General features: G+C 44.6%; 1 protein-coding gene across 2 annotated transcripts in view; it reads left to right on the top strand.

Annotated features, from left to right (window-relative positions):
- Positions 1–24,109, top strand: part of TIAM1 (TIAM Rac1 associated GEF 1) — a 446,951-nt gene that overhangs the window by 208,838 nt on the left and 214,004 nt on the right. The window contains exons 1-2 of one of the 2 annotated variants that reach the window (XM_033232291.1): positions 7,245–7,480; positions 12,231–12,411. The gene's annotated coding sequence lies outside the window, so the exon portion shown is untranslated. Of the gene's footprint in view, positions 1–7,244; positions 7,481–12,230; positions 12,412–24,109 lie in introns of those variants that run through there. The other variant, XM_033232292.1, reaches the window with a different exon arrangement.

The following is a 24,109-nucleotide window of genomic DNA, read 5'->3' as shown; positions in this document are numbered from 1 at the left end:
TTTCCCCTGCATTCTTGCTGAGCATGCCACTGTAATTTGTTTGGGAGGACGCTGGCTGCTGGTGAGTCAGACTGCCTCCAGCCATCTGGGTTTGACTGCGTCCTCCCTGCTAGGTCTCCGGGCCCCTTGCTTGCTTGTCTGGGGCTGAGCCAAGAATTTCTCATGTACCCACTTATTACGGTTTGCTTATTAATTCTAGATGGGCTCAATTATTATTTTTTTATTTGTATGTACCTTTTGTACTAGGTTGGGACCCCAAATTATATGTACATACACTGCATTGAAGGTTCATTTTATGGAAATATTTTTTAAAGGAGGTAATGAGTGGAACATACAGCAGGTTTATTTCTGTTGACCTGGGTACTGGGCTGAAGCTGTCATGGTTTTAGTATGTGAGCTTGAACAAGTCACTTACTCCTTCTGACTTCAGATGAATGAGTGACTTATAAGACCTCCTTTCTGCTCTTACATATAGAGGTCTATGACCCTAAATGTGTCACCCCCATGTTAGGCCATTTAATATTTTGAGACACAGGTTTGTCGTATTCTCTGATTGAAAGTAACCTTTGCATGTTTGGTTTTCGTTTGCATTAGGGAAGATGGCAGCAAATGCTCCTAGAGTGAAATCAAATGCCTGTGTTATTGGAAGGGAACACAAGACAAGTGGATTCTCATTAACGTGCTTCCCTGGCCATTATTCATTAGAAGTCACCTAATTTGAATTGATTATGTGCCTGTGTTTAGTACAAAACTCTGTAAGGTGTCATGTGTTACAAACAGGTCTATGGGTGGGGTCCTTTTCACTTCACCATCCTACCCCTGTGCTAGGTATCTCCTCGTGTATTGGGCCATTCTTGCACTGCTGTAAAGAAATACCTGAGACTGGGTAATTTATAAAGAAAAGAGGTTTAGTTGGCTCATGGTTCTGCAGGCTGTATAGGAAGTGTGATGCTGGCATCTGCTCGACTTCTGGGGAGACCTCAGAAAACTTACAGTTATGGCAGAAAGAGAAGCAGGAGCAGGCATGTCATGTGCCAGAGCAGGAGCAAGAGAGAGATGCGGGGAGATGCCATAAACTTTTGTACAACCAGATCTTGCGAGAACTGACTCAGTATCACGAGAACAGCACAAGGGGATGGTGCTAAACTATCCATGAGAAATCCACCCCCATGATCTGATCACCTCCCACCAGGCCCTACCTGCAACACTAAGAATTACAATTCAACATAAGATTTGGGTGGGTACAAATATCCAAACTAGATCACCTTCTTAGCCAGTGTCATTCTCCACTCCCCGCCCCAGTATGTTTTGGCTCCCCCCCCCAATTTTAAAGTGACAGTTACTGTATCTTAGTATAAAATAAAAATCAAAATTATTCCCACCCATGAATACCATTAAATACCATTAAATTGGTTGGACCTGGTTGGTGCCGGGCCTTCGTCGTTCACCGTGTCCACCCTCACAAGGGTGGCCTGCTACTGCCCCACAGTAGGGACTCTCTGGGGAAGGCTTAGGGCTCAAGAGGTGAGACCTCTGTGACCCCATCAGGAAGGGCCTCTGTTCTGTTTTCCGATACATAACTAGTGCCAGAACTGCACTTTTTACCAAAATAGCACTGACAACGTGATAACATTGAGAACATTATAAACGCTAAGTTCGTTTAAGATACAGGCTTGGCTTATTTCCTGATTGAAAATTGTCTTGACATGAGTAGTGCCCATTTGCCCATTTAGAGACAGTGTTGGGCGTGTGCCCAGTCCAAAGCCTGTTAACCATGCATTCCATTGCCAATAGGCATCTATTATTTGAAGTTCCCACTTTACTGAAGGGCAGGCAGAGTGGCTTGCTCTAAGTTACTCTTCTGGTTGTTTTTGGACCCTGGAGTTGAACCGGGTCTTCTCATTTTGTATCCTTGCTTCTCTCATGACCAAAGGAGGCCTCCGCAATGGGATACTCCCTGACCCAGCTTTTTCAAGAGGCTATACTGAGGATTATACAGCTATCCTGGCATTCTTTGAAGAAATGGCAGGACTGAAATTAGAACTTGACTCTTTGTCTTCTTAGTTATTCTATATTATCTTACTTCTAGTGCCAATAACAATGAGTATTGTTTATTGTTGCCGAACAGGGAGGTGTCTGAAACGTCCCAAACTAGGAAAAGCTTAGATGCTTTTACCCCTGTGAACACATGCACCATTTGTGCAAGGCACTCAGGGCCCTTGAAATCAAAAGCCTTACTGTGTGTGTGGGTGGGACAGCATCTGGCCCCATATGGTTTATTGCTGGTGGGAGCTAAGAGCTCACGGATGTTTCCTCGGCCTTCTTTGTTACCTTTATCTAACTCTGGTTGCACTTCCTCCCTTTTCCCTTCACACTTTCAGTTACAAACCTGGCTTCACTTACAAGAATGTGGGCTACCAAGGAGCCCTGACCTTGTTGACTTTGACTTGTTAGATGAAAGTTGTTCTTCTGTAAGGAAATCTAATTTGGGGTAATGATAGCAATGGGGGCTTTAAAATCGTGGAAACATAATTGGAAGATAGAGCTCAGAAGGCAGAGAAAATTAAATCGAACATCATCATTTTGTAGTCAAGGAAATTGAAACCCTTGGATTTTAGGGAATTTGCCACACAGTCCCTGTAATGCATTCTGGAGGTGGGGTTTAAAAGCTATTAGAGTTTCCTGGCCTCTTTTTGGCTGGCCCTCTATTTTTTAAGAATATCTCTATGTATTTGTTAGGTATTTCATTTTCAGATAGAGAGAACTATGTAAAGAGTCTCTAAGTTTGGTTGGCATAAGGTTTACTCTGAAGTTATAAAATATTCTTGTATTGAATCAAATTTAATGAAGACTATGCTTTAAAACTTTGCCTAAAAAGTTTGTTTGTCTCTCAGAGAAAAGAAAGAGCCCATCCAGGGCTGAAACAAGTGTTTCCAGTGTTTTCAAACGTGTCTGTATTCCCGAGCAGACCCTCAGATTACCTAGCATGGGAGTGTGTGGGATGGATCCATATTTAGACCTTTCATCAGTTTCAAATATAAAAAATGGATTTTGGCAATCCGTTGGTAGTCAACCACAAAATGTATTTATGAAAAACCTTCTGCATTTCCATAGCGGTTCCAAATATGGATTCCATTAACAGGATCCATATTTGGAACTACAGTGATGCTGGGAAATCGTGTTTGGATTCAGGTAATTTGACGGTGTTAACACCCCTGTTGCGTGTCCCCTAATTTGAGGAGGAGGAGACTCTTCCCTGGCCTTGCTGCTGATAACACTGTTGCTAGGTGACATAGGTGAGGACGGGTTGGTGCCAGCACTTCTTACCTTGTTTTTGTTCTATGGAGGCTTGAAAAGGTGGAGGTAAGCTCCATTATGGCTGATCCTTCAAATTCGCAGATCTTGAAGACACTTTGATTCCTGACCAAGTTGGTTCTGGAGATCCCTGAAGAGAAATCCAGAAAATGCTTGCTTTTGGAAGTCATCTATGTCACTGAGAATGCAATTTGAAAGGAATTTTAAAGCCCAGCTATTGTAGATCTAATATATACATAGAGAGAGAGAGCAAGCAAGCTAAACACTGAGTTAAAATTTTTGGAGAGAATATACTTATGTAAACTCTCCATAGGTTTTCATTTCTGAGTGTAAATCCACTTGACAAAGGGAAAAAGAAGTTTAACCCTTTGTGATCTTTTCTCCACATGCCACATACTGTTTTCCAACATGAATTTATTTTGTATATAGTCCTCTTCTGTCTGTTTAGCCAGCTCTTGTGCAAATATCCACTGACAATTCACATACCTTCTAAGGATGTCATGGTTTACGGTTTCTCTAAATGTTCGTGCATAAATCTTTTCTTTTGTGGTGATGTGTATTATTTTTGTATCATTTAGCATCATCCCCAGGTTCATCCCGATCTTGAGAAATTAACAAAAGTCAGCTGTGCTCCCTCTACTGGTTGCATTTCTTTGGAGCAGAAATACCGTGCTTGTGTACAAGTAAGTTCATTGTTGCTGATGGAGCTCGGACCTGTGTTCACATTTTCTTTTCCAAAATGCATATAACTTTAAAAAAGCAAAACTAGTGGCTTTCAAAACCACAGGTTTAGAAACTGGTATCTTTAGAAGGATAGGGCATCTTCCTTACTGCCCACTTGTCTAGTAGTGTTGTGGCGGAATCTTCCTGGGCAGGAGGACACAGCCCTTCTGCTATAGGAGTAAATTCTTGGATGCTAAGTCTGCTTTCCTCTGAGGCCCGAGACCAATGCCTGGGGCCTCTCCAGTTCTGATATTGTTGTATTTTCACCCATATCAGGTAAGCCCTTCTGTTCAGATCTGTGAAAACATGCCCGCCACTGTGTGGAGCCAGCGGGGTTTATGTAACATGTTCACATGTTGCTCGGACTCTTGATCTCAAGATGTTCTTCTCTAGAAGCATCTACAGGGGACCCTTTATTTTTAGGCCTGAGAGATAGGGAAGCAGGTGGGGCCTATTTGGTTTAATCCATCATGTATGTATTGCATCCCCACCACATATGTGGCTTTAAGAAAATTCAAGATGAGCAAACCTACTGTTCCCCACCTCCCCTTTTGAGAAACACTAAGTAACAACAACAAAAAGCTCTTCTCCCCTCCCATGCAGAAATTAAATAATAATATCAGAAAGAAGGGGGAAAAAAAAAAGCATATGCCCCCTGCCGCCCCCCCCTGCTGCCCCCAGAGCTAAAAGAAACCTTCTTAGGTAATCATGAGACCAGAAAACCTGTAGGCAAGATGTGCTCCCTGTGTAAGCCCACTGCTCTGATGCTCTGACTGCTGACTTCATGGTGCTTGCCTTCCTCTTCCTATGAGTGATTTGTGACATTCTTTTCTATATCCTGTAATGAGATGAAGTGCCTTCCTGTTCTGTGTGGAGTAGTTCCAGTGTAGACTCATAGTGGTCAATGGAGAAATGACTGATAGGCCTCGCTAAGGCCGCTTTGTCTCTGTATTGGTCACATCTCTCGCTGCACACCATGTCGGCTTCCCGGAAGTATGTGATCTCTGATTCTCAAACCAGTCTCCCCTGGCTTTACATCCTCCTTCACCCATCCCCTTCCTGATTGTTTTCATCCAGATTCAGCATAAGTCAGTAGCTTGATGAGTGCATGGACAGCAAGGCTGCACCCAAAACCATGGGATGCTTTCCTGCCTCGGATCTCAGTGTCTGCTTTCTTCTGAGTCCATATGTGTGGTTCTCAGCGATTGAATGCTGCACAGTGGAAAAGGAGAAGTGTTGTTTCATGTTTTTATAAGTCCCTGGAGACTCTCTTCAAATTGATGATGCTATCTGGAATAGATGGAATACATTAATTAAATGACAGGTGATAGTGAAACTTCTAAATCAGGGTTTCTCAGCAGCAGCACTATTGGTATTTGTGGCTGGATAATTCTTTGTTGTGGGGCCTGTTATATGCATGATAGGATGTAGAGCAGCATCTCCAGACTCTACCTACTAGATGTCAGTAGCACCTCCCAGCTGTGACAACCAAAAATGCCTCCAGATATTGCCAAATGTTCCCCGGAGAGGCAAAATCACCTCCAACTAAGGACCATTGCTCTATCCAAACATTCTTCTCTTTCTTCATTCTCTTTCTTTCTCTCTTTCTCTCTTTCTCTCTCTCTCTCTCTCTCTCTCTCTCTTTCTTTCTTTCGACAGAGTCTTACTCTGTCACCGAGGCTGGAAGTGCAGTGGTGTGTTCTTGGCTTACTGCAACCTCCGCCTCCCGGGTTCAAGCAATTCTCATGCCTCAGCCTGCCGAGTACGTGGAATTACAGGCGCACACCACCATGCCTGGCTAATTTTTGTATTTTTAGTAGAGACGGGGTTTCACCGTGTTTCCAGGTTGGTCTCAAACTTTAGACCTCAGGTGATCCACCTGCCTCGGCCTCCCAAAGTGCTGGGAATATAGGCGTGAGCCACCATACCCATTCTGTTCCTTTAGGTGTGTTTGTGGGCAGTCTTTTATTTACTTAATTCATTTATCAGGTAGTTATTAAATTTTCTGCTATACCAGCCTTTATACCAACCTATATTCTTTACCAAGAATATAAAGATGAACCAGGCATCTCTTTTTTCATGTTCATATACATATGAATATATATGTGAATACATATGATATACATGAATATATATGGATATATATACATATATATTTGAGTCAAGTTTAAATGTATCTCCAAGTTCCCTTTTTGGAGTTTTGTTTCCAGGCTGCATCCCTGGCTGGCGTTTGAGTCATTATGACTTCTTTAATGAATGTTGGGTTTCTATTTTTGTAGCCTGTATCTTTGAGGAAAGTCCCTTGCAGTATGGATGAGTAGCCTAAGTTTTTGGCACAGCTTTTAACCTTATAAAATGATAATGCTCTATTAATCTATCAATTTCATCCATGAATGCTTCCACCATTTCAGATATAGCCTCTCACTTGTCACTTCTGATTTACTGTTTTCTTCTTTTGTGATTTCTTTCATTCTCTTTAACCAGCCACCTGAGGCTTCATTTAACGTGAGGTCATTTCAAGTTTTATTTAAGGAAACTTCTGTTTGGAAACCAAGGTCAAGCACAGCAGAGGGATGTTCATTGCATGGCTTTCTGGTAAACTTTAAGTTAGCATGTTCTCTTTAACGTTTTTAGAAACCGTGATATAAAAATTGCTCATGGGAAATCAAATTTGGGGCAGTTTTCTTTCCGGGGGAAGGAAAGAGGGATGTGTTTCAGCGAGGAAGAGGTTCACAGATAGTTTACACTATGTGAGTCATTTTCATTTTTTATGCTACATGGTGGGCACGTGGGTGTTCATTATATTATTTTCAAATATATGTTGTATATTGGAAATACTTTCTAGTACATATTAAAGAAAAGGCAGTCAACTGAAAGTTTGCTTTCTGTTTTCCTGCCCTCCACTCGTTTTCAATAGCTATTTAGGAGTTAGGTCTCCACTTGATGAGCTACCCACTTTTCTGCCCGTGAAGGGCTGGTGGGGGGCGCATATGTAACATTGCTGGCCTTTTATATCTTTTAAGAGGCACTGCTTTTTTGCCATGGGCTGTAGAAAATTGTCTGACAGGCGCCCATGCTTTGTGCAGGGTGACCAGGTTCATCTGTAAATTGGGTAAGACCTTTTTGAAATACATTACCCCCAAGGATGCGGTAGGGAGGGTGCTGGGATTCTGGGTGACAGCCGGCGAATGCCAGAGGGAAGAATTAAATTGGAGAGGGAGGCGAGAGGAGGGAGGTGATGGTGGGAGGAGGAAGGGAGGAGCGACCAACCCTCTCCAACACACCCAAGTGACCAGATTCATCATAGCACGAAACTTCACAAGTTACACCCACTGCCTCCGCCAGCAGCCGGGGAAGGCTGCTGCTTCCTCATTTCTGTTACTGGAAGTTCGAGACATGTGAAGCCAGACCGGGAGAAACGTGCGCGCCTTGTTGAGCAGGGGTGAGCTTGAATTTCGAAATCGATTCTTTCCGCCGGCGAATCTCTTTGTGTCGGGTGGTCAGGGGAGGCAGCCGAATGTGGCTCTGAACGAGGATAGGTGAGAGCCCCGAGCTCGCTGTGCGGCTGGGGCGGGGAAACGTGCGTCCCGGAGCCCCTTCCCAGAAAGAGCAAGCGCGTCTCCAAGCTGCGTCCCGAGGCTCGGCGCGCCTTGCCGGCTGAGCTGCAGGGGACGCCGGCGACGTTGGTTCCGGCTCCAGGGTAGAGATTCGGTCTTTGAAAGCTTCATCTTTCCCCTTTGACTTCTGTAAGCAAGGATCGTTGTATGGGATACGGGGTCGGGGAGGAGACTGCGGGATCACGTCACCCACCCAGGATGCGTTCTGCCCGGGGCTGTCCCGCTGCGCGTTAGGTAATTGCAGGCCAGTGCCATTGAAAAAGAACCCCATGGCAGGCTTGGGAATCAAGTGAGAAGAAAGTTCCGAAGGAATATTCAGAAGCTGTGGCTCCCGACCGCACCTGGATGGGAGTTCTGGAGTGGGACATCGGAAGTCTCGTGTTTCTCATTAATTTTACAGCTGATTAAATTAGTTCGGCTCTAGGTTCCTGGCTGTGGAGGTGTGATTTGTTTATCTGGATAATTTTTTATTTCTTTTTTTAAATGTCTGTCTTTCTGTGAAAGCTAGCTTATCTTTGGATTGATTGCCTAAATCGATTTTGGGTGGGATGTGAGAGGAAGTTTGGGTGGAAGGTGGCACTGGGGGCTGGGCTTATTGCAAGTGACAGTATCTCCCCGAAAAGGATAAACTTGGCTCAAATGAGGCTTCTCGCAGATAGGCTTTAGATTTTATTTCAAGTTTGGAGCTGATCAGGGGGCTTCCATCTGGCCTGTGTAGCTTTTGCTCAGTGTGTAGAGGTCAGAGGGAGGCTATTGGGTTAACTGTTACCTGTTGCACTTATTTCATACCTGATCAACAGCTTAGTGATACACCAGCAGTTGGAGCTGGCTTTTGTTCTTTGTAAGCGAATCCTTTCATGAGAATGTTTACAGAATCATCTTACTTTTAGGGGAAGAAATGAAGGTGAAAAATGTGTGGCTTCTGTTGTATTTATAGCAAGCCAAATGTTCTTTCCCAGGTCTGGGGTGGGTACAATCAGGAAAATGTCAGTAGCTGATTTTATCATTTTTCTAATATCAAAGTGGAATTGCCTGACTCTCTCAGCATACCTTCCCTTGAACTTTGGGGGTCAGGAGGCAGGTTGCTGGGGCCACAGTTCACTTAGCTTGCTCTGACTCTCCCACTTCCTTGAAGTTAAAGATACAGATGGAAAGGAAATTACTTTTCAACCAAATCAGACATGGCTTAGGGAAGACCAACAGGTTGCATGATCCAGGGCTAGAGCCCTGAGTTCTAGCTCATTTTGGGCTGGAGAAAGGACCCAGCAGCAGGTCGATGTGAAACTGATGCTGACACGAGGCCTGTGACCTGCTCCCTCATGCCCCTCCACCCCACAAGGAACCTTTAGTAACTCACTCAACAGGAAAGACAACCAAATTGGATCTCATGATAATAATGCTGGTGAAACTGACTAATAGACGGAGTTTTATGGAACAATAATTCTTAGCTACAAAAGGGGAACTGCATTGTTCATAGAGCAAAGGTTTTTAGATATTGTCACATGTGACTGTTAGAAGATACCATCGTGAGGACATTTGAAATTGGGGTTAGTGCTACTATATGACCGTGTAGATGTGAGAGAAAGTGGCAATTTCTATATCATTATCTTTTCATATTGTCTCCCTACCTCTCCCAGTAAATAAGCTGGTTTGTCTCTGGTTGGTTATATTTTTAAATTTTATTCACTCATTTCTTCTTTTTAGAGATGGAGTCTTGCTCTGTTGCCCAGGCTAGACTGGAGCTCCTGGGCTCAGGTGATCCTCTCGCCCCAACCTCCTGTTGTAGCTAGGACTGTAGGCGTGTGCCACCTTATCTGACTGTTTTTAAATTGTAAATTTGTTTAATAGGTACCAGATCATTAAAATTGTTTATTTTAATAACTAATTTTTACAGAAATTTTCCCATTTTATGTACAGTTTAACATCCATTGGTATCATATTGAACATGGTATCCTCATAACATTTTTAAAGACTGTGTATCTGTAGATATGTTTCCTTTTTCATTCGTGGCATTATTTGTACCTTTTCCCCATCAGTCTTGCTAATGTATTAGCAATTTTATTGGTCTTTTGGAAGAACCAACTTCGATTTTTGATGGTATCTTAATTGGAACACAAACAAAGGCCACGTCCTTTCTTGAGTTTATATTCATTTTTAAAATTCTGCCCAGTGGAACTCTGTCAAAAAGGACCTTAAACAGCCTTTGAAAATTAGCAACTGAGTTCCTTAGCTGTAAGTGGGAGGACACCATGTATTTATCTTTGTATCTTTGACATAGATTGTTTTTTCAGTTTTATTAAAATATACTTTCTGTTTGTGAACACCATGCACAGTGGACCAAATTGTTCCAAGATGGGTTTTGTGTATTCATTGAGGCACACCCTGTGATATTGTTCTGGAAAAATGTAACTAGAATTTACATAAGACTTACTGGTAATTTAAAGTGAATTGTAGGTACTTTCAACCCACTTGACAGTACAGATTTACCTTGTACAACAGCAGAACAAATTTGCTGTAATGACTGGAGAAGACACTTCATTTTGGTTCATATTTAATGCATGAGTCTGAGCATTTTAAAGTTTTCTCAGAACAGAGTCTTTCTGAGTATATTAGAAAGGATGCTGGAGTCAGAAAGACCTGGCTTTGAATTCTTGCTCTGCCACTTTTGACTGTGTGGCCTCAGGAAAATTGCCTAACCTCTCTGAACTTGTATTTTCCCAAATGTGATCTGGAAACTGATTGTGAAATTGCACTGTGAATTCAGTGTATAATGAGATTTCATTATGAATATTCATGTAAGGTTTCTATCCTTCATTTGGCACAAAGTAGGCATTTAATAGTGACATTGAGTGTTTTCAATGTAACGATTACTATTTTCTGCCTCCTACCCTTTCTTGTCCTACCTCCAACCTTACCACCTCTCTCAATGGCAGGTGAAGGAAGGTGAAGTTACTGTAGTAGAATAAAACAAAAACCACTTCCCCCATTTGTTCTCTCTTCATTATGGGCAAGTTCCATATTTTCAGTATTTTTTATCTTATTTTCCTAGTTGATTATGTTACCATTTCTTCCCTCCAATTTTTATCTTACTTTCCCAGGATTTTCTTTTTTCTTTTTTTTTCCTGTCTCATCTCCTTGAGGATCTTATCCACTGCTCTGCTATTTTTTTCTCTTCCTTTTTTTTTTTTTTTTTTTGCCTGCCTTTAGTGTAAAAATGAAATGAGTACAAAGCCCAAAACTTGGCAGCAACTGGGATGTAAGTTAGTGGGTTGCTTCTGTGAAGGCAAAGTGTGTTAAATTTAGTTACTCAAGAATTTAACTTGGAAGCTGGTCATGGTGGTGTGTGCCTGTAGTTCCAGCTACTCAGGAGGCTGAGGCAGGAGGGTTCCTTGCGCCCAGGAGTTTGAGGCTGTCCTGGGCAACACAGTGAGACCCCATCTCTAAAAATTAAATTAAAACAGGAAAAGAGTTAAACTTGAAGATAGAGAATGCTGGTGACTGCCATAGCATTTTTGTGCCACAGACCTTGGAGTACTGTTTCAGACCCTGGAGTTTCTAAGTACTTTTGGGGAAGTATTGATTGTTTGGTATTATGGTTGATGTTGTAACCAAAAAGGGACAATAAGAGCATAGGACAGAGGAGCTTGACTGGTTAATATTCCCCAACAAGGGAATCTAGCATTATTGAGTTTGCCCAACCCTGAGCCATTGGTTCTTCCTAGGGTCTCTCAGTTGACAAGGTCCTAGGGTATTAGGACCTTGTCCTATGTAATGGCATAATTAGTTAGCATTTATTTATGCATCTAGTATTGCAAGGGACTGGACTGGGGATGGGAAGGGGTTGTGAGCTGGGAAAAGGCTTCATTGGCTTTATGGTGCTATGCTAAAGTCATTCTGCTTTGCTCAAGGAGGGAGTCTTGGTTTACATTTGGGGTAGTGAATCAGCTTCAAGTGTGGAGTTCTTTTCGATGAAGACAGATTGACTAGCCGCACCTGGTCTGGCCTGCCCGCTATGACCCGGTGGTGCTATTTTGTTCTAGCCAATGCTTTCATGAGAATAGAGAACAAGGAGGCGTAGTTTTCACAAGTATTTTGCAACACCCGCTTCTCCAGTTTATTTTGATGCCGTTGCTTGAAAACAAGTGTTAGCGTGGCTTTCATTGGTGAAACTTTTAGGGAAGAGATCATCACTTTTGGAAAGTTTTGTTTCTTGAAATGGTTCCGGGTGGATTGATGTGTGAGCTCTTGTGCTGAATCGTAGAGCTGCCTCTAGTACCGTGCAGCCACATGCTTCAGTGTTTCCATAGACTATGAGATTTTGGTGGGCAAGAATCTCTATAGTTGAGGTGCTTTCTACAAAGCTATAGAGAACTAAGCCTGGTAAATGCTTCTTTATTAAAATATGAATTGCTTATTAAAATATCAATACTAAATACTAATGTATTGAGTGTCTGCAACATATGAAGTACTTTTCCTGTGTTATCACATTAATGTTTCTGAGGATAATCTTGCAATCTCTAGAGGTATATAAAAAAGAAGCACAAAACTCATTATTTTCTTATGTTGCTCTTACAGGTAGAATCACTGTGGACTGAGACCCACCTTTCTAAACCTGAAACCCAGGAGGAGGAAGAGGAGGCTGGTTGGTACCATGGGGGATGATGCTCTGAATCCTAGCGTCTCACCTAGTATGTGAGCAGTCCCTGCAGATGGCACATTTGGAGATCTTGACAAAGCCTCTTCTGTTTCCAATGGGGTAAGTGTGGTGTTTGCAGAAGGCTGGGGAGTGAGGATTGAAGCTTTTAAAGTCTTTATTATCTTGATCCTGCCCAAATCCACCTATTTTTGGTACAATAGCAAGTTCATTGTTTGTGACGATTGTTTTGGTGGTTAAAGGGTTGCTGAGTCTCCCCACTTGCAATCTGAGGCTTTGAAATGGGTTTCCTGGGAACCCTTCCCATTCTTCCTGGGTGGTTCCCATGGCTATTTTGTTTTGGAGTTGGCTGTGGGTAATCCTCTGTCTTTCTGACTTCTCTTTTGCCTGCCCCCATGATACTAGGAAAGGGGAAGAAGGAATTGATTTGGATGCAGCTAGGGAAACTTGGTATCAACGTGCTGGTTTGGGGGCTGCTGGGTGTGGGTTCACATCACTTTTAACGAGACAGGGTGAGCATTGATGTAAACCGCTAAGTGGTTTTGTTCAAGTGGGAATATTTCATGCGGGACTCCCTGCTGTGGTGAAACTGGACGTCTTTATTGCGTGACAGGCTTGGGGCTTTCACAGAATGGATCAAGTGGTCGCCGTGCAATGTTCGCAGTTACTCCAAGAGAAGAAATAGGCTGCAAAGACACCCTCCCTACTTCCTGTATGTGGCACAGACCCCTTCTAGGGAATTCCAGCAGAAACGGCTGCGCGTACTTCAGTTTCCCTTCTGCTAAGTGGGAATGGTCACCTCTGCCCATGCAGTCCCCGTGTACTTCCTAGGAGGAGAATGACGTAGACCAAAAGGGGCTTTCTAGCTGTCCGAAGTTGCTCTTGTTCTTTTCAACTTTGCCTTCCTCTCGTGGACAAACCCACCTCGACCTTGTTAGCAGGTGACATCGGGATGCATTATTTAACCTTTACCAGGTTTGGCTCCTATGTTTGTTGGTCCAGACATTGAACACAATAGGAGACTGCGGACTTGAGAGAGAGCAGGAATCGCAGATGCTTCCTGAGGCACGCGTGATTCCTGTAACTTTCAGTTTCCCACCCTGCATTCCGGGTGCTGCTTTGCAGATCTTGCTGTGACTTGTTCCTCCAGTCTTACCTGCCGCTCCGCTCTGCCTGCCTCCAGACGCACAGCGGCGTAGCCACTCCTTTCTCCGAATGTACACAGTGGCTCGGAGAAACCTTTCTTTCAAGGGCTCTCTGGACACGGAGCAGACAAGATCTCCGAGTTGACCTGGAATATGTGCACCCTCCTCAGTGTTAGCCCTTGCTCGGGATGCCCTGGGGGTACAGGGACGCCCAGGTAGTTAGTTAAAGGGAATCCAGCCCCTAAGGGCACCCTCTAACAGAGAGCGGAGCCAGAGCACTCACTTTCCCTGTGATAATACAGACACATTGTATTATCATAATTGGGTTACGTGCCTTTTTCAAGGGGTAAAAATAATAATAGGCCTTTTTCAAGGGGTAAAAATAATAATAGGCCGGGCGCAGTGGCTCACGCCTGTAATCCCAGCACTTAGGGAGGCCGAGGTGGGCGGATTACTTGAGGTCAGGAGTTCGAGTCAGTCTGGCCCACATGGTGAAACCCTGTTTCTACTAAAATACAAAAATTAGCCAGGTGTGGTGGCGCATACCTATAATCCCAGCTACGCGGGGAGGCAGGAGAATCGCTTGAACCCAGGAGGTGGAGCTTGCAGTGAGCTGAGATCGCAGTACCACACTCCAGCCTGGGCAACAGAGCGAGAGACTGTCTCAAAATGATAATAATAAAAACAACAGTTAACCCTTTGGGGCACTGGCTGTCCATGTTCAGCTCCTATCCCTTTGGATCCCCTTCACCTGTCTAGTAAATTCCCTCTCCCTAAGTGCTTTTGCTCCTGCTGTCTTTGGTGGAGGGTGCCCTTAGGGGCTGGATTCCCCTTTGGCCAACTACCTGCTAGTCTCTATACCCCCAGGGCATCCCTAGCAAGGGCTAACCCTGAGAACGTTGCACATATTCCAGGCCAACGCTGAGGTCTTATCTGCCCTGGGTCTAGAGTGCCCCCAGGGCTTCCGTCCCTCCCAGATCTCCCCTACCTACTTTCTGGTTTTCTCTGAAAACACTTCCTAATCAAAAATGTATTCATGACTTCTCACCTCTGACCTCAGTAACCTATTCAAAACAATAGCATTAGAAAGTGAGGCACCAGGATTTGAACCCAGGCAGCCTGGCCCATGGAGTCTGGTCTCTTGATCACTGTGCTATTGTGTGTTCCTCCAGGGTGGGCTGCTTGGACTTCTCTTTATACTTGCCCCAGCATGGCTATAGTGACTGCCATGGCGTGCCTAGTAAATGTTAGCTGAACAAGTGGCCACACAGCCTGCCAGAATCCGCTTTGCTTTGCTGAGTCCTGTCTCAAGGCGCCTGTCCTTGTTGGTTACCCCTAGTAGCCTCCTGTCTGCTCTCTGCCGATTCAGATTTTACCTCCTTCAGGGTCAGTTCAAGTCCACCTCCTCCCGGCTGTCCTTCTGGACTGCCCCAGTCACTGTGATTTTTGCGCCTCGGAACCAGGGTTCCTTCTCAGATGATGTTCCCCTTCCGAGCTCTCCCCCGAAGTAGGATCATGAGTCCCTGAGAGCTGTGACTGTGCCCTGTGCCACAGGTGCCGCAGTGTTGAGGGATTCTTTTTGGGATTAAAATCTGGTCAGAGCTGTCCAGAGAGATGCCAGCGTTGCTTCCAGGTTCTGTGAGCAAAGGAAAATAATGAGGTTAAAGAGCAAAACTTAAAAAAAAAAAAAAAGCAAGGGGCAAATCTACAAATTGTTAGCCCATTTCTTTGTGAGCCTGTGTGTGTATTTTCACACTGCAGCTGCTCAAGTTGAGTCATAGAATGGATGTGTCATCTCTTGGCTTCAGGCACAGTGGCTAGCCCGTCTTCCCCCCAGAGGGAGTTTAAGCGCATTTATGTGATGAATAATGTGGATTCTCCCCCAATACTTGGAATGTAGTTCAACAGATTTCATGCAAATGGTAGGTGAAACATGTCAAGCGTCTTTTGTCCCCCATTCGAAAGATAACAGAAATATGCCTCAGCGGAGTCAGTGCGCTGAGTCTTAGCTGATGGCCAGCCGAACGCTCCGCAGTGGCTTCTCTCTTCACCTGTGCTGTCTTGGACATCTTCTGTCTCCTGGGTGCGCCCCCCATTGTAAGGCTGTGGAAGGAGGGCTAGGGCTGGAAAGGAAGATGCAAACATTGAGTGCCTACTGTGTGCTTGGCATTCTTCTGTTTTGTGATCTCTTACAGAATACGTGATTGCAGCTCACAGCCTCTCTGGGCCTGTGCGTATTCTTATCTCCAAGTCTACTTGGTGGAACCTAGGTAGCTTGACTAAAATCACACTATTGGGGCAGTGACCTTGGACTTGAACTGTGTTTTATCTGATTTCTAAACTCGTGACCATTCCCACACATCTTGACCTCTGGTTCTGAATATAAACAGAGACATTTAGATGAGGATGTCTAATGGTCATATTAACTCTAGAATTTGGAGATTCTTGAGTTTATTTCTTCTTCTTCTTCTTTTTTTTTTTTGAGACAGAGTCTCTCTCTGTCACCCAGGCTGGAGTGCAGCGGTGCGATCTCGGCTCGCTGCAACCTCCGCCTCCCAGGTTCAAGCAATTCTCCCACCTCAGCCTCCCAAGTAGCTGGGATTACAGGTGTGCACCACCATGCCCAGCTAATTTTTGCATTTTTAATAGAGACAGGGTTTCATCATGTTGGCCAGGATGGTCTTGAACTCCTGACCTCAGGTGATCCACACGCCTCAGCCTCCCAAAGTGCTGGGATTACAAGCATGAGCCACCGCTCCTGGCTTGAATTTATTTCTGATCTAAATCTTTTCTACATTAGCCGGTTCCTCCTGGCACTTCACTGTTCATGAACCTGTTGCAGTCATTATTGTCTGAAAGACCATGTTTAGGTTTAACTTTGTGGAGGGTTATGGGGGCGGTCAGGTAATATTTTTAAAACTGCAAAATTAGGGATCTCATTTTATTGTTAGATGCTCATCCACAGGTGAAATGTATCAGGCTGGTTCTTTGAACACCCTCAGGAAAGTTAAAGAGATTTGATGCCTCTCTTTAGGAACCAGGAACCTCTCCGGTTAGACGGAGGACTCTTCTTTCACTGTCGTGTTTTGTGGCACAAACGGCCTGGGATGTCGATGCCTTGGGTCTGAGGCAAGATACCCTGGAGCCTTCCCTGGCCTGTCCCTCTCCTGCCCATGTTGCGTAAACATTGGCATGGCAGGGACAGATGGCCACTCCGGGAACTCCTTGGATGTCACATTTGGTTGCCTGGGTGGGGGGTAGGGTGGTTGCAGCCAGTCTCCACTGGAGGGAGGAGAGGCCGACTGGGAAATACCCCCACGGCAGTGGGTAAACACAAGCTCACTTCCGGAAAGGCTGGGCGCCCCGTTACGTGTGCAGGCTGGGGCGGTGATGGAGTCAGATGCACATAAGTGTGTTTAGCTTGAGAAGGAGCCAGTCTGCTCAAAGCACACAGCCTTTTCTCTCTGCTCCTAATTGATGCTCAGCAGAGTTCGGTTTCCTTATGGGGATGGGAGTGAACCGTATGGGGGCTGTGAAGGGAGGGATGAGCTACAGATAACTACTTTCAGAGCTAGGAAAAAATTCTTTCCAGAGGCCTGGGTTAGCTTTACTGGAGGCACAGGTGAGGGTATGCGAAATCCCCAGAGAGTCAAGATAGAGCAGTTAGGTGCCCTTATCAGTGGGATCTTTTTGCTGATCAAACAGCATCAATATGTGTAATGAGGACTGAAGCATTAATGAAGAACAGTCGAGTGCAGTGTTTCCTGCATAAAATCTCATCGATTCCAGAGACTGAGCAGGGGGAGAATCTCTTGAGCCACGGAGTGTGAGGCTGCAGTGAGTCAGAACCACGCCATTGCACTCCAGCCTCGGCAACAGAGTGAGATCCCAAGTCAGAAAAAAAAAGGGGGGAGAATAATAAAGAAACAGCACCCAGGCGGGGAGGGCTGGAGGCAGCAGGATCCCTCTTCAAAGAAAGCACAAAAGTTGACATGAGGTGAAAATAAAATGGGTTTTTCGTGGTTTCAGCTTTAGAGTGGAACACTAGGGGTGGTTGCAATTGCCTGCATGCAAACCAAGTGTGGGGATGAATCGAAGTGGAAAAGCCTATAGCCATAAGCGCTGATTGGAAGCGTTTCGGATTCTCACCTCTGCGTGGTAACTGTTGCTGTTTATCTTTCTAATGTATTTGCAGAAGTCTGAACAAGCCAAGGTAAGGTAGTGTATTCAAGTTAGCAGAGTGACATCTAGTTACTATGCTTCATATTCATTTTTGAGAGGGAGAGGGTGGTGTGGTTAGCTCATTCATTCTTTCAACCAATCATTTGTTGGGTAGCTATGAATATCATTTTTGGGATACAGTGTAGAATATCATCTTTGGGGTACAGTGTAGAATATCATCTTTGGGGTACAGTGTAGCTTACAGTATAGAAGGGAAGAAAAGATACACCATCAGGAATTCATAAGTGTTGAGGCCAGGCGTGGTGGCCCATGCCCATAGTCGCAGCACTTTGGGAGGCTGAGGTGGGAAAATCACTTGAGCCTAAGGGTTCGAGACCAGCCTGGGCAATAAAGTGAGGCCTGGTCTCTACAAGAAAATAAAAAAAATTAGCCAGGGTGTGGTGGTGCATGCCTGTGGTCCCAGCTACACAGGAAGCTGGGGCAGGAGGATTGCTTGAGCCCAGAAGGTTGAGACTGCAGTGAGCCATGTTTGCATCACTGCACTCCAGCCTGGGCGACAGAGCCAGACCCTGTCTCAAAAGAAAAAACAAAAAGAGAGATAGTTCATATAAGGGTTCAAATGAGAGGTATAAACTAGAAGTTTGATAAATTTGAAGAGTCAGGACATTTAATCTTCAAAGTAATCCAATGAGCTGTTATCATTCCAGTTTTACAGCTGAAAAAACGGAAGTGGAGAGCAGTAAAGTGCCTCAGCTAGGCTTAGCAGCCACCAGGCAGACGCACCATGCCTACCCAGATCCTCAGCCCTCTAGGCAGCTGAGAAACCCCAGCCTCTGTGGTCCTGATTTCCCTGTGTTGGTAGCTCAAGCAGTGAACCGTGCATCTACAGTCTTTAATTCATTTATTTATTTAAAATAAAAATTGTTTTTGAGAGATGGGATTTCTCCGTGTTGCCCAGGCTGGCCTTGAAATCCTGGCCTCAAGCAGTCCTCCTGCCTCAGCCTCCTGAGTGGCTGGGACTGCAGTCACATATCGCCATGCCGGCTTATTTAGTTCTTTTTTTGTTGTTGTTTTTTTTTTTTTTTTTGAGACGGAGTCTCGCTCTGCTGCCCAGGCTGGAGTGCAGTGGCACAATCTCCGCTCACTGCAAGCTCCGCCTTCCGGGTTCCCGCCATTCTCCTGCCTCAGCCTCCCGAGTAGCTGGGACTACAGGCGCCCGCCACTGCGATCAGCTAATTTTGTTTTGTATTTTTAGTAGAGACAGGGTTTCACCGTGTTAGCCTGGATGGTCTCGATCTCCTGACCTCGTGATCCGCTCGCCTTGGCCTCCCAAAGTGCTGGGATTACAGGCGGGAGCCACCGCGTCCGGCCTTATTTAGTTCTTTTTAAGAGTTGGGATAGAAAACCAATATGGACTCTTAGTATTTTCCTCAGCGTTTAGAGGAATCTAGTTTGCACAGAAGTCTGATGAGCCATTTAGGAAGAACTCTAACCAACAGATTTTTTTTTTGTAGGTCATTGGAGGGTGATTTTAATGATCATGTACATGGTGTGAATGTGAGTGTGGGCGTTTTATCGCGAGTTCCTTGGTGGTGGTTTGAGCATTTTCTCTGGGTGGTTCCACTGGCAGTGTTGATACTGCTAGAAGTTGTTCCTGCTCAGGGCACAGTGATTTTTCTCTTTTGGTGAACAGAAAAAATTTTTTTCAATGAGGTGAAGGAGGGTATTTCTGATAAACTCAGTCAGTTATGTTTAAACAAAATGATCACATATATATGATTTATATATGATTAATAATTATGAAAATAATTATTACAATTATTAATGAAATATGAGAGGGTGAGCACTGGGCTAGAAAGAGGTCAAGAGACTGAGTTTTTTTTTTTTTTTTTTTTTTGAGACGGAGTCTCGCTCTGTCGCCAGGGCTGGAGTGCAGTGGCCGGATCTCAGCTCACTGCAAGCTCCGCCTCCCGGGTTCACGCCATTCTCCTGCCTCAGCCTCCCGAGTAGCTGGACTACAGGCGCCCGCCACCTTGCCCGGCTAGTTTTTTGTATTTTTAGTAGAGATGGGGTTTCACCATGTTAGCCAGGATGGTCTCGATCTCCTGACCTTGTGATCCGCCCGTCTCGGCCTCCCAAAGTGCTGGGATTACAGGCTTGAGCCACCGCGCCTGGCCGAGACCGAATTTCTTATCCTGGGCTCTTCCTGACTGTTTGACCTTAGTTGAGCCCGTTGCTCAGGGCTGTGTGAGTTGCGTCCTTAGGTTCCTTAAGATGTATAGAAATTTATCTCTCTGTGGTTGGCAAAACCTGTAATATGGATATTATGTACCAAGACTCAACTTTCAGCTTGATAGTGCTACGTGATTTATGTACACATTATTTATTTGTGTCTTTCAGTCTCAGATGCCGTGGCTGGATTTTATATTTTTGGTGTTGTATTTTAAAATACCGTGTTCACTTCTGGTTGTTTTCTTTTCTTTCTTTCCTTTTTACTCCAGGAGTAGGGGTTTTCGTGTAGGATGAAAATGAAAACTAAAGAAAAAAATAGGATCTGGAAGTAATTTTGAGAGCAGAAAAATTAAACAAAATGGGAAAATACACCGTTTTGTTACTAGCCAGGTGAAGAGAACACAGGACTGTGTACGTGCTTTTTCTCAATAACTGGATATGTTAGACACGGATTATGTTTTCGCTGGGACCTTGTAGTTAAAAGAAAGCAAAAAGCAGGTCTGGATGTTCAATATTTCCCTCTTCTCAGGAACACATGAAGTTGGTATTGAAATGGAACTTGCCTGCCTCTTATTTCCATCGTTTGAAATCAGACTGAAATCCTGCACGTGGGACCCTCATTCTGTGACCCCTGTCTGTGTATCCACCAGGCTTCCTTGCCAGCCCTCCTTCTGACTCACAAATGGCAGTGGGTGTGAGTGCCCAGGAATACTTAGTGGTAAATACAGGATTTGGGAAATATATCTGCAGAATGTCAGCTCTCAGTAGGAAAGTCGTGCTGTCCAATGGAAGGCCTGGGCAAATGCCTTTTGATTAGATATTTCAAGCTGGTGTGCCATAGCCGGAGATTCCCAGTCCTCAGGAGGGTGGTAGGGTAGGCTCTGTCCTACCAGGAATGCATTTGGACTTTAGAGATAGTTGAGAAGTAGTTTCTTTTGGAATCACAGTTAAGACATGTTTGGGTTCTGGGACATCCTCCTTCCTCCTTTTTCCCCTGGGAGTGGTCGTGGCTGGTTGGGCCTGTGGGCCTGCAGGCTGTGTTTGATGTGATGAGCTCTCCTTTTCTAAGGGATGGACCTATCTGCATATCTGCCTTGAGATGCCTACATTTTTGCAACTTTGGTTTAATCATTTTATGTGGATTTAGAGACATAATTGGTGGGATGGATGCTTACCTTCCTAATTCATTTCTACTCCTGTGTCCAGAAATTTGTAGGCATCTTTGTTTTAAAGTTTGTCATCATCTTTGTTGACTACTTGGTTGAATCTTTGAAATCCATTCAACCCAGGTATTTTTTTTTAGCACTGGCTCTGTATGCCAGAGCAGTAGGTGCCTCACAGAACACGTGGGCTGGCAGTACCAGTTGGGCAAACACAGCCTAAGTGTAATGGAATATACAGCGAAGTTCCCCAGACGTGTTTATTTAACAGGGACAAAAGAAAATATTCACATCACATTTTACCTTTCAGAGTTTATATATCCATCTGAAGTGCTTGGAAAAAAAATCATAGTATTAGAAATGGATGCATGTGTATATAAAACTAACACTAGACTTCTTTGCCAAATTTAACTTCTCAAAAGTGTTCTTAGAAAGAGGGATTTTCTTGGAGAGTATGAGTCTATTTTGTCTCTAACTCGCTAAGGTCATTCTTTTCATTTCTCTTTCGCGGTGTCTCCCCACACCAAACTGCTATTAAAAACATACAGAGAACCTTGGGAGGCCGAGGCAGGCGGATCACTTGAGGTCAGGAGTTCGAGACCAGCCTGGCCAACATGGTGAAACCCCATCTCTACAAAAATACAAAAATTAGCCGGGCATGGTGGTGAACGCCTGTAATCCCAGCTACTCGGGAGGCTGGGGCACGAGAGTTACTTGAGCCTGGGATGGGGAGGTTGCAGTGAGCTGAGATTGTACCACTCCAGCCTGGGAAACAGAGGGAAACTGTCCCCCAAAAAGAAAAACAAAAACAAACAAAAAATACAAAGAACCATGCCAAAAAACAAAAACAACCCTGCCCATGGATGTTTATGGCAGCTTTGCTGGAAACTTGGAAACAACCAAGATGTCCTTCAGTAAGGGAATGTATAAACCCTGGTACATCCAGATAATGGAATATTATTCAGCACTGAAATGAAATGAGCTAGTCATGAAAGGACATGGAAGAACCATCAAGGTGGTTGCCAGGGGCTAGGGAGGAGAGAGGGATGAACAGGCAGGGCACACAGGACTGGTGATCCCAGGGTGGTGAAACTACTCAGTATGAGACTGTGATGGTAGACACATGTCATTATACGTTCATCCAAAGCCATGAAATGTACAGCTCCAAGACTGAACCCTAATGTAAACTATGGAGTTTGGGTAATAATGATGTGTCAATATATGTTTATTGATTGCAACAAACGGACCATTCTGGTGAAAGATGTTGGTAGTCGGGGAGGCTGTGCATGTGGGCAGGAGGTATATGGGAAATCTCTGTACTTTCTGCATAATTTTTCTGTGAACCTTTAAGTGCTCTATAAAATGGTTTTATGAAACAGCAACAACATTCAAACCAAAGCTAAGGAGACACAGCACTGCATTCTACTCCTGACGTCTAGTAAAGTGTCTTTTGACCTAGATTACTTCTCGAAGTTCTTTGCAGCCCGTCGGCTTGGGCAACAGTCATTGGGCAGCGGGGGAGAATCCCTCATCAAGCAGGAGGCTCTGATACTCTGAAAACGGGATTTTCCCTGGCGGCTTCATAGCTGTGAAAGCACTGACTTCACGTTCCTGTTTTCTTCCTTCTGGCCATGTGCTGCGCTGTGGACACTAAGGATGCATTTTCTGGTGAGCTGATTCATATGGTAGATGCCGTGTTAGCCACACTTTCCTGCATCAAGGGTGGTTAGGGAGAGTAGGGATTTGGTCGTATTTGAAAGTACTGTGACCTGGGGACCAGAAATGGTCAAATCCTGCCTCAGTCTTATCACCCTTCCCACAAGGAGTCGCCAGGACTGTGTGCACAGGCACCTTAGCACGAAAGTGAACAATTACGAGGATTTTTCTGGGAGCCGACCTCAGTGTTTCTCCTTGTGGGTTGTCTCTGACTTTTGAAGTCAGCATCTGTGTGTTCACTGTGTTCACATGCTCAGTTGCAGGTAGTAAGAAGACAATGGGGCAGAAGGCTGGGAAGCATCCTTACCCTCAGGGAACTGACATTCTGGATACAGACAATATCAAGAGGTGTTGTCCCTGCTTATCTGTGGGGAGTTGGTTCCAGGACGACCCCTCCCTGCCCTGAGGACGCTAAAATCCACAGATGCTTAATCTCTTATGGAAAATGGCATAGCATTTGCATATAATTGAGGCACATCCTTCCACACATTTAAAATCATCTAGGGATACCTAAAACAAAATAAATGCCATTTAATAGTTGTCATACTGTATTGTTTAGGGAATGACAACAAGAAAAAAAGTCTGGGCTGGGCTTGGTGGCTCACACCTATAATTCCAGCACTTTGGGAGGCTAAGGCAGGAATATCACTTGAGCCTGGGAGTTCGAGACCAGTCTGAGCAACATAGCGAGACCCCATCTCTACAAAAAATAGAAAAATTCACCACAGGTTCTCACTGATAAGTGGGAGCTGATCAGTGAGGACACATGGACACAGGGAGGGGAACATCACACACTAGGGCCTGTCGGGGGGTGGGGGTCAAGGGGAGGGAGAGCATTAGGACAAATACCTAATGCATGCAGGGCTTAAAACCTAGATGACGGGTTGATCGGTGCAGCAAACCACCATGCACATGTATACCTGTGTAACAAACCTGCATGTTCTGCACATGTATCCCAGAACTTGAGTAAAAAAAAAAAAAAAACAAAAAAAATTAGCCAGGCATGGTGCTGTGTGCCTGTGTTCCCAGCTACTTAGGAGGCTGAGGCAGAAGGATCATGTGAGCCCAGGAAGCTGAGGCTGCAGTGAGCTGTGATTGTGCTGCTGCTTTCCAGCCTGGGCGACGGAGTGACACCTTGTCTCAAAAAATAAAATAAAATATGTATGTGTTCAGTACAGGCACAATCATTTCTTGATTTACTTTGAATATTTTTGATCCACAGTTGGTTGAGTCCACAGATATGGAAGCCATGGATACTGAACCTGTGGATAGGGAGAGGCGACTGTAGTTATAACATGTACCATGTGGGAAGGTGATGGTTACAGTGGAGATCCTTGAAGCAAGGAAGTGTTGGATGTTTGAGCT

The sequence above is a fragment of the Trachypithecus francoisi genome, unplaced genomic scaffold (genome assembly GCF_009764315.1).
Source record: "Trachypithecus francoisi isolate TF-2019V2 unplaced genomic scaffold, Tfra_2.0 Lachesis_group14, whole genome shotgun sequence".
NCBI classification, from domain to species: Eukaryota; Metazoa; Chordata; class Mammalia; order Primates; family Cercopithecidae; genus Trachypithecus; species Trachypithecus francoisi.
Note: the sequence above shows the minus strand (reverse complement) of the source record. Positions and strands in the feature narration are given on the sequence as shown.